The sequence below is a fragment of the Chrysochloris asiatica genome, unplaced genomic scaffold, assembly GCF_000296735.1.
Source record: "Chrysochloris asiatica unplaced genomic scaffold, ChrAsi1.0 scaffold00021, whole genome shotgun sequence".
Taxonomy (NCBI): Eukaryota; Metazoa; Chordata; class Mammalia; order Afrosoricida; family Chrysochloridae; genus Chrysochloris; species Chrysochloris asiatica.
Genome location: NW_006408539.1, coordinates 8,155,034 through 8,163,227, shown reverse-complemented (window position 1 = coordinate 8,163,227; position 8,194 = coordinate 8,155,034).

Below are 8,194 nucleotides of genomic sequence, written 5' to 3'. Positions count from 1 at the left end.
CTGCATCATTCAAAAATTTGCCCAGAGAATCTTTCAATAATGAAAATTGAGGCTTGAATTTTTTCTTCAGTTCCCCCAGCTTGAGAAATGCTGAGCCTGTTCTTCCTTTTTGGTTTTCTGATTCCAGATCTTTGCACATTTTGTTGTAATATTTGCTTTATCTTCTCGAGCTGACCTTTGGAATTTTCTGTTCAGCTCTTGGACCTCCTCATTTCTTACATTTGCTTTAGCATATCTATGCTAGAGAACAAGTTTCAGTGTCTCTTCTGACATCCATTTTGACCTTTTCCTTCTTTCTTGTCTTCTTAATGACTTTTGCCCTCTTCATGTATGATGTTCTTGATGTTATCCCACAACTCTTCTGGTCTTTGGCCTTTAGTGTTTAATATATCAAATCTGTTCTTCAGATGATGCCTAAATTCAGGTGGGAAACAGTCAAGGTCATATTCATATGGACCAAAAATCCAAGTCAATGGATGTGGTTTTTTTCCTACCTTCCAACAATTTTTATTACCACCATGTCATTTGTTAAATAAGAAAAACATCAAAGACTTTCTAGTGACATTAAATCAAGGTGAAGTCTTCTGTTGATAGCTAGCATTGTTATGTATATATGTTTACAGCTGGTGGAAGATCACTGTAGGATAGTGCCTGGATTGGAGTACCCACAAAATAAAATCCGTAGTTTGCTTTATTCTCACCTCACCCACTGGATTAGGCATGATTCTCCAAGGCCTCCCAAGCTCTTGACATTTTTGGTCACCATGATTTCAGATCTTGGATTTCTTTCCTTCTTCCCCTCTACTTTCTTAAGCCTCACCTGTCCTTCAAGACCTAGCTCAAGTTCCCTCTCCATGAGGAACTTGCTACTACTCCAGGCAACACCAAGGAAGGTGTCCCTTCCCTGAACTCTTTTCATGTTATGTTAGTTTTGTCTCCCCAAGTGGATCATAAACTATCTGCCATCTATACTCTACACATCTTAGCACAATATTGAACTTCCAATGTGTGCCCAGTAAATACTGATCAATTGCCTGACTGGTTCAGAAATCATGGTATACAGTAGGGTGGAAAATGTATTAAAAGCAATAGGCAGATCTCAGATCTAATCAAATATAGGTCTGATACAAATCTCTACATTTCTTTTTAAAGGTATGTTCCAGTTGTTGGCTCTGGAGATTGCAGATTGGTCCACCAAGCCTGGAATCTGAGGGTGTTATTGTTTATATGGCTTTCCTAGGATGTAACTTTGAAAAGATGGATTATAGTGTGCTGTGAACACACTACACAGCCTATTGGTTTTATATGTCATCAATGTATATTGTATGCCTGCACTATTACCAGAAGAAGCAGGAGGTGTACGTAGTTATGCCCTTGCTTCCACCCGTCATCCCATGCTGTGCCCGATGGGAAGCCACTGATTCCTACACTTGGAGCTGGGACAATGCAACTTAATCAGACTGACAGGAAACAGGCAGCAATTACAGTGTGCTGCTACATCTGCTGAGTTCCACTTCACTGAAGGAAGAGTTCTCTCAATTTTAATGTACATTCCTTTTTCATGTTTCATTTAACCTCTGCTGTATTATTAAACACATCAAAATATAATGACACTCGTTAAAGAAGAAAAAGAGGGCAGTTGGGATATTTTGGACGGTGTCTCCTGTATTTGTAACTTAATTGTATCATTTTTGCTTCTCTTCTACATCTCCCCCTGGTGAATAACTAATTCCGTATATAGGTATTTAAATAGTGAGTTGGGAATTGGTTGTTTTAACACCTACATCAACACTGAGTTCAGCTACAATGAAATGCCCCTCAATCACATGTCTGTTTTCACTAGACGTGTTCCTCTTTTCAAAAACATTCTTTTGCAATGTGTCAAAATAGGTAGTTTACCCATTACTGCAGTGCGCATAGACTGCTGTAAAAGCAGCTCAATGAAATTCCCCAGGAATATAACCTGTAAAATGACTCGGAAAACCTCTGGAATCTGCACAAATAGGTGTCGCATCTGCAGTCACAATCTAGCATAGCCGAAATCCCAGCAGTCGGCCCAGCCTTCTGACCTGAGAGATGGTTGTTGTTGTTAAGTGCCATCAAGTAGGTTCTGAATCCTTGTGACCCATACAGTGTTTCTGAGGAGCACCTGGTGAGTTTGAACTGCCAACCTTGTGGTTCAACCAGGCCTTGCAGTCCAATTCTTACCCTACACGCCACACCAGGGCTGTTGCTATTGATAAGTACCATCGAGTAGGTGCCGATCCATAGTGACCTGAAAAGAGGCTGGTGAGTTAGAATCGCCAACCTTGCGATTCAAAGTGACCTTGCATCTAACGCATTAATCCACAGCATGAATCCAGGACTCCTCACCAGGACCAGGACCTATGAAACCTTGTCATGCATTTCTGTATCTATCACATAGACTACTATCACATAGCCAGAGTCACTCACGTGAAGGATTTTCTGTTTTGTTTTGTTTGCACCCTTTCCATTTTGACTCTCTGATCCAGAGTCTTTCTTGGGCTCTAATTTTATAATTTCATTGAATATATTTGGTAAACATCCCTAAGAATTGAATGTCCATAATTACAGTCTCCAAATCCAGGTTTCTTTCCTGCCCACGTTTCCAGAGAAATAACAAATGTAATGCTGGACTTCCACCTGAGCTCTTAAATTCATATTTGTCCAAATGAAAGTTGTAAGATGCTTTAGAGGAGTTTGTATATATTAAGGAAATGGAAAACGAAGCAATCCTTAATGACATCTTTATTCTAGAGAAACAGTCTTTGAGACAAAAGTGGTCCTGTGCTCATTGGAGGAAGAAAAAAAGACTCTTAGATGTCTTTTCTTTAAGGAAAATTTAATCAAAATAGTACCAGCATGTCCATTATTAATAATAAAGATGGGTTTCTATGAGTTAAAATGAAAATTTTAAAAAATGGTACAATAAAGATGTGTTTTCAAGGGGCTAACAATTTCATTGTAGAATCAAAATAAATACAAGTATAAAGCCCAAGCAGGTTTCTGCCACTATTGTGGATTTCACTACAGGGCATGCAGAAAATGGTTTACGTTCATAGTTAGTTTAGCAAGAAATTGCTGAAACCCTGGAGATTCCCCTTTGGGATAAAAGTAGCCTGATGGCTGGGCAACAAGTATCTGAATATTGTTATTGTTAAATGCTGACGAGCTGGCACCGACTCATGACAATTTTATGCACAGCAAAATGAAACACTGTGTGTTCGTATGTGTTGATACGTTTGATTTCATTGTTACGGCTATTGCATAATGCCTTCCAACATAGGAGACTCATATTCCAACATGTTATTGGAAAATACTCTGTTGTTATCCACAGGGTTTTCATTGGCTAATTTTCAGAAGTAGATAGCCAGGCCTGTCTTCCTAGTCTGAATTCTGAACGCTCCACTGAAACTTGCCCACTACAGGTGATCCTGCTAGTATTAAAAATATCAGTGGCTTAGCTTTCAGCAACATAGCAACATAGAAGTCGTCACAATAAGACACACTGACAAATGGGTGGTAGAAGTTAATAAATACTCCTCCTACATGTTTACCATCCACATCCTTACTGATTGTTCATTGCCCTGCCATAGAGTGGTTAAATAGTTCACATATTGTCCCTGGGTAAGAGTCTAATAAAAGCAGCATTGCTTAACTCCTGCTTTACTTATGTGCTCACTACAGAATCATGATCATCAACCTTGAAAAGACAGAATAAATACCATTTAGAGAGAAGGAGAACACACAGGCTTGGAGCAATGATTGCAGCTAACCATGTTGACTCCAGGCCCAAACAAATTACATCCCTGGATGCTCAAAGTACTTGCAGGTGTAATCACAAAACCATTGTCAAGAGGCTTTGAAAATAATGGAGAGGGAGAAAGACATTAGAACAATGTAAGGCAGCATTGTCTAGTTTTTCCTCAAAAATGGGGTGGGGGGGGGCGGGGAGAAGGCAAATTTCAGGAAGTATGTACCAATGAGTTCCATGTTTACTTTCATTAATATTTAAAAATTATATATTAATAGTTGACTTGAATGCCCTTAGAAAAGAAGTGATCATTGGGAGCTAATGTAGGTTCACTAAGAACAAGTAAATTCAAAAGCTTGGTATTTTAAATAAGACTGATCAGTCAAGGGAATAGTATAAACATAGTGTATTTGGATTTCATTACAACATGATCACATCTTTAATGATACATATATTTTCTTTTCACCCTAGGAATCCTGGTGTGGTGCTGTGGGTTAATGTGCTGGACTGCAAAATCAGTTTGAACCACAATGGTGGCGGTTCAAACTCACCAGCTGCTCCTCAGAAACCATATACAGGGTCGCTATGAATCAGAACCAACTTGGCAGTACATAACAACAACAATATATATTTCTATCAGTAAGTCAGTAAAACAGAAAAATATGAACTAAAATAATAATTTAAAGACTTAAATTCATCTGATGAAACCACAGGACTTTATCTTTGGTCCTGTGTTATTAACTGTACCATTATCTTTTCATTACATTTTTTCCATAGAATTTTTGAAACCCCCTCAAGGAGCTCTGGTAGCATAGTGGTTATGGATCAGGCTGTGAACCACAAGGTCAGCAGTTCAAAACTACCAGCTGTTCTGCAGAAGATGAGGCTTTCTGCTCCCGTAAAGATTTACAGCCTCAGAAACCCTGTACAGGGTCGCTATGAGTTGAAAATGACTCCACGGCACATAACAACAACAACAAACATATATTTAAAAAAGAAAGAAAAAAATCTAAGGTAGATTTCATTTAACCCTCATAGAACTTGTTTTGGTGTTGTTATGTGCCATTGCGTTGACTTGGATTCATAACAACCCAGTGTGACAGAGTCCACCTAAGCAATAGTGTTTTATTGATTGGCTTCCTTATGGGAGCACATGACCACATCCTTCTCCTACTGAGCCACCTTTCAGTTAGCAGCTACGAGTTTAGCCACTGTACCATCAGGACTCCTTCATAGAACTTGGTTCAATTAATAAGGACATGTTGGAAAGGTGTACTGATTTAAGAATTAACCAATAAGGAAAGAATTAATTCAACCAACTTTAAAAAAAAAAACAAACACAGAATTTGAAATTTTTAAGATGAAAATGAATGATACTGCTACTGAAGAAAGCAGGATAGAAATCAAAACTATACTTGTTTGCATGGCTAATCATTTGAGGATTATTATATTTTAGGGGCTATTTCATTTTCAACTTGAGAAAGGTCTTAGGTTCTTTATCTCTGTTATGTCCTCAGCACTATCAACCATGATTTCTAGAATTTGTCAGAGACAGTCAACTGTTTACAATCCATGGTGCTTACACAATTAGTTAAGGCCAGCAGCCTCCCTTATGAGTTCCCTGACTATTTCCTGCCCTTCAGATTCATCCTACAAGGAGCCCTCATGGTGCACTGGGTTAAATGTTATGCTACTAATCAAAAGGTCAATGGTTCCAACCAACCAGTTGCTCCATGGGAAGAAGATAGGGCAGTCTGATCCCATAAAGATTTATAGCATCAGAAACCTTAGGGGCTGTTCTACTCAATCTATAAGGTCTCCATGAGTCAGAATCAATTAAGTGCAGTGGGTGGGTAGTGGGTGGGATTCTCCTTACATGCCTTCCAGTTGGCCTCAAGTCAACTCCTACACTGGGTAACCCTAGGTGTGTCCAAATAAAACTGTGCTCCACAGGGTTTTCAGTGCCTGGTTTTTTTTTTTTGGAAGTAGTTCAACAGATCTTTTTTTCTAGGTAGACTCAACATCCAAAATTGTGATTAGTAGCTGAACATGTTAATCCTTTGCTCCACCCCAGGAATACCATCCTACACACTCCTACATGTCAATGAAACTCTTTATAGAAGGCAATGCTTGAAAAATTCTCAAATGTTCTTCACTGTGTTCTAAAGACCACACAAACCAGAATTGACTATAGTTTTCCTTTCAACTTAATTGATTATGTCTCAGCATCAATGTTGTCAGTCTGGGCCACCACTATCCTTCAAAATTAAATTTCCCTGTTTGAAAAGCACTTTGTTATTGTTTCTTTAGCACTCCATACTCATCTACCCTTCAGTTATCATCATGAGGTCTTCTACCTTTGGCAAAATATGTGTCACTCAGTTTGTGCTATTGGCACTTAGCAAATATATCCCACATTTCCGGGCCAACACTGGTTTTCTACAACTTCAGATGCTCCATGTTTGCATGTGGGAGCTGGCAGATAAGAGATGCTTGTAAGTTTGTTGATTTTAAAAAAGAGAGAGGAAGAGACAAGAGAAAAGAAGAAAGGGGAGAGGGATGATACTATATGAAGGCAAAAAGGAAGAAGAAAAGAGAAAGGAATGAGAAAGAAGTCTTCCCCTTGCCTTCTCCTTATCTGATTTTTATGTTTTCTTCCATTTAATATTTTTACCTTAAATTTTCAAATTTCCTACCTTTTTTGTATATCAGATTCCTCTATTTTTACTACTTTATCCTTGAAGGTACGATGCCACTATATTATTCTCCTCATGCACCCCTAAAGGAACCTTGGTAATGCAGTGGTTAATTGTTCAGCTGCTAAACCAAGTGTCTGCAGTTCAAATCCACCAGCTGCCCCAAGGGAGAATGATGTGTCAGTCTGCCTCCATAAAGATGACAGCCGTGGCAACCTTACGTGGAAGTTCTCCTCTGTCCTGTATGATTGCTAAGAGTTGGCACTGCTTGGATGGCCACAGGACAGGAATACAGCCCGAAGAATCTATGGAATCATATGAGGCTCACTGGTACTCATGAATCAGTACTCTAGAGTCAGATCTTTTCTTTTCTTCAACTTACTCTACATAAACTTACCATTCATTATTGGTGGCCAGCAAAACACTCCACAGAGGTTGACTAACTTACTTTTATTGTCAATGGTTGGCAGATATTTGGAATTAGAGCCAATGTTTTCCTGCAACAATATTCATCCTCTCTGGGTTCATTTTTCTTCTTCATTCATAGGATGCCTGTCATGTCATCATATCTTTTTTTTTTTTTCTTTAAGTTTTCATTGTGATTTGAGTGAAAGTTTACAGGGCAAACCATCAGTTTTATATTCAACAAATCATACACTTTGTTTCATTACAATGATTATAATCCCCTCCATGTACCATCAGTTAACAGTATTTCTCGCTATTCATTTTAGCTCTTCTATTTTTTTTTTTTAAACACTCAGGCATATATAATAGTTTAAACCACCAAAAGGCACATTCTGCAAGTCTGCCTCCTGGCCACCAGCTCTCAGTCCCTCTCTTTCCATGAATCTAGAGTCCTCAGCAGGTCACTCTCTCCATGTCCTCATCTTTGCCTCCATCTCTGGTGTAGCTACTTCTCTGGATAAGGTCCTGTATTCTGCTTGTGCTCTTCTCCCTTGATGGTCCTAAGATCCTCTGTTTCTGGATGATAAAATTAATCACTCTCCAGTTTTTGTTACAAAACTTCTACCTTTACAATTGTGACAGTCGCAATTAGTCATGATAACAATTACTCACTATTGAATCATAAGAATCTTAACCCCATCTCTTTTTACCAGACCCATCTAGATGAGATGAAAACTACTCTATCTTGCCACACACACTCTTGAACTAACTCTCTCTTGAAAACTTGTAAGCCAGTCACTTCGTGCCTTTATCACCCCCTCATTTTAGGTAGCAATGTCTAACTTGCCCATCCCTATTTATCCTGTATACAGAAGGATAGTATTGATACCTAATGTGAATAATCCTTCCCTTTCTGTTAGTATTTTGAGCTACTACATCCATGAGTATAGGTCAATTTACCCTCATTTCCATTATAAAAGCAATTTTCTTTTATCTTCCTCTAATCGAGTTCTAATTATCAACAAGCCATCAAGGCTAGGTCAAATGGGTACTATCTGCAGGTTTGGGTGTTCTTGTGTGTCTCCCCTCACTGCATATCAGCTGGATGCTTCACTCTCAGTTCTAGCCCTCCAGGGCTATGTCCTTGTCCATGGACTCAGGTGTCCCCAAGTCTCACCACACTTTGGACCAACCAGCCCTTCCTCTTCTCTCTGTCACCTCCAGGTCAACAGGAGTCTATGGAACGTGGTTGAACTCAGCCCTTTTCTTCATTGCTGACTTTCCCCGCTTTTCCACTCACCAGTAGACTAATGTGGTC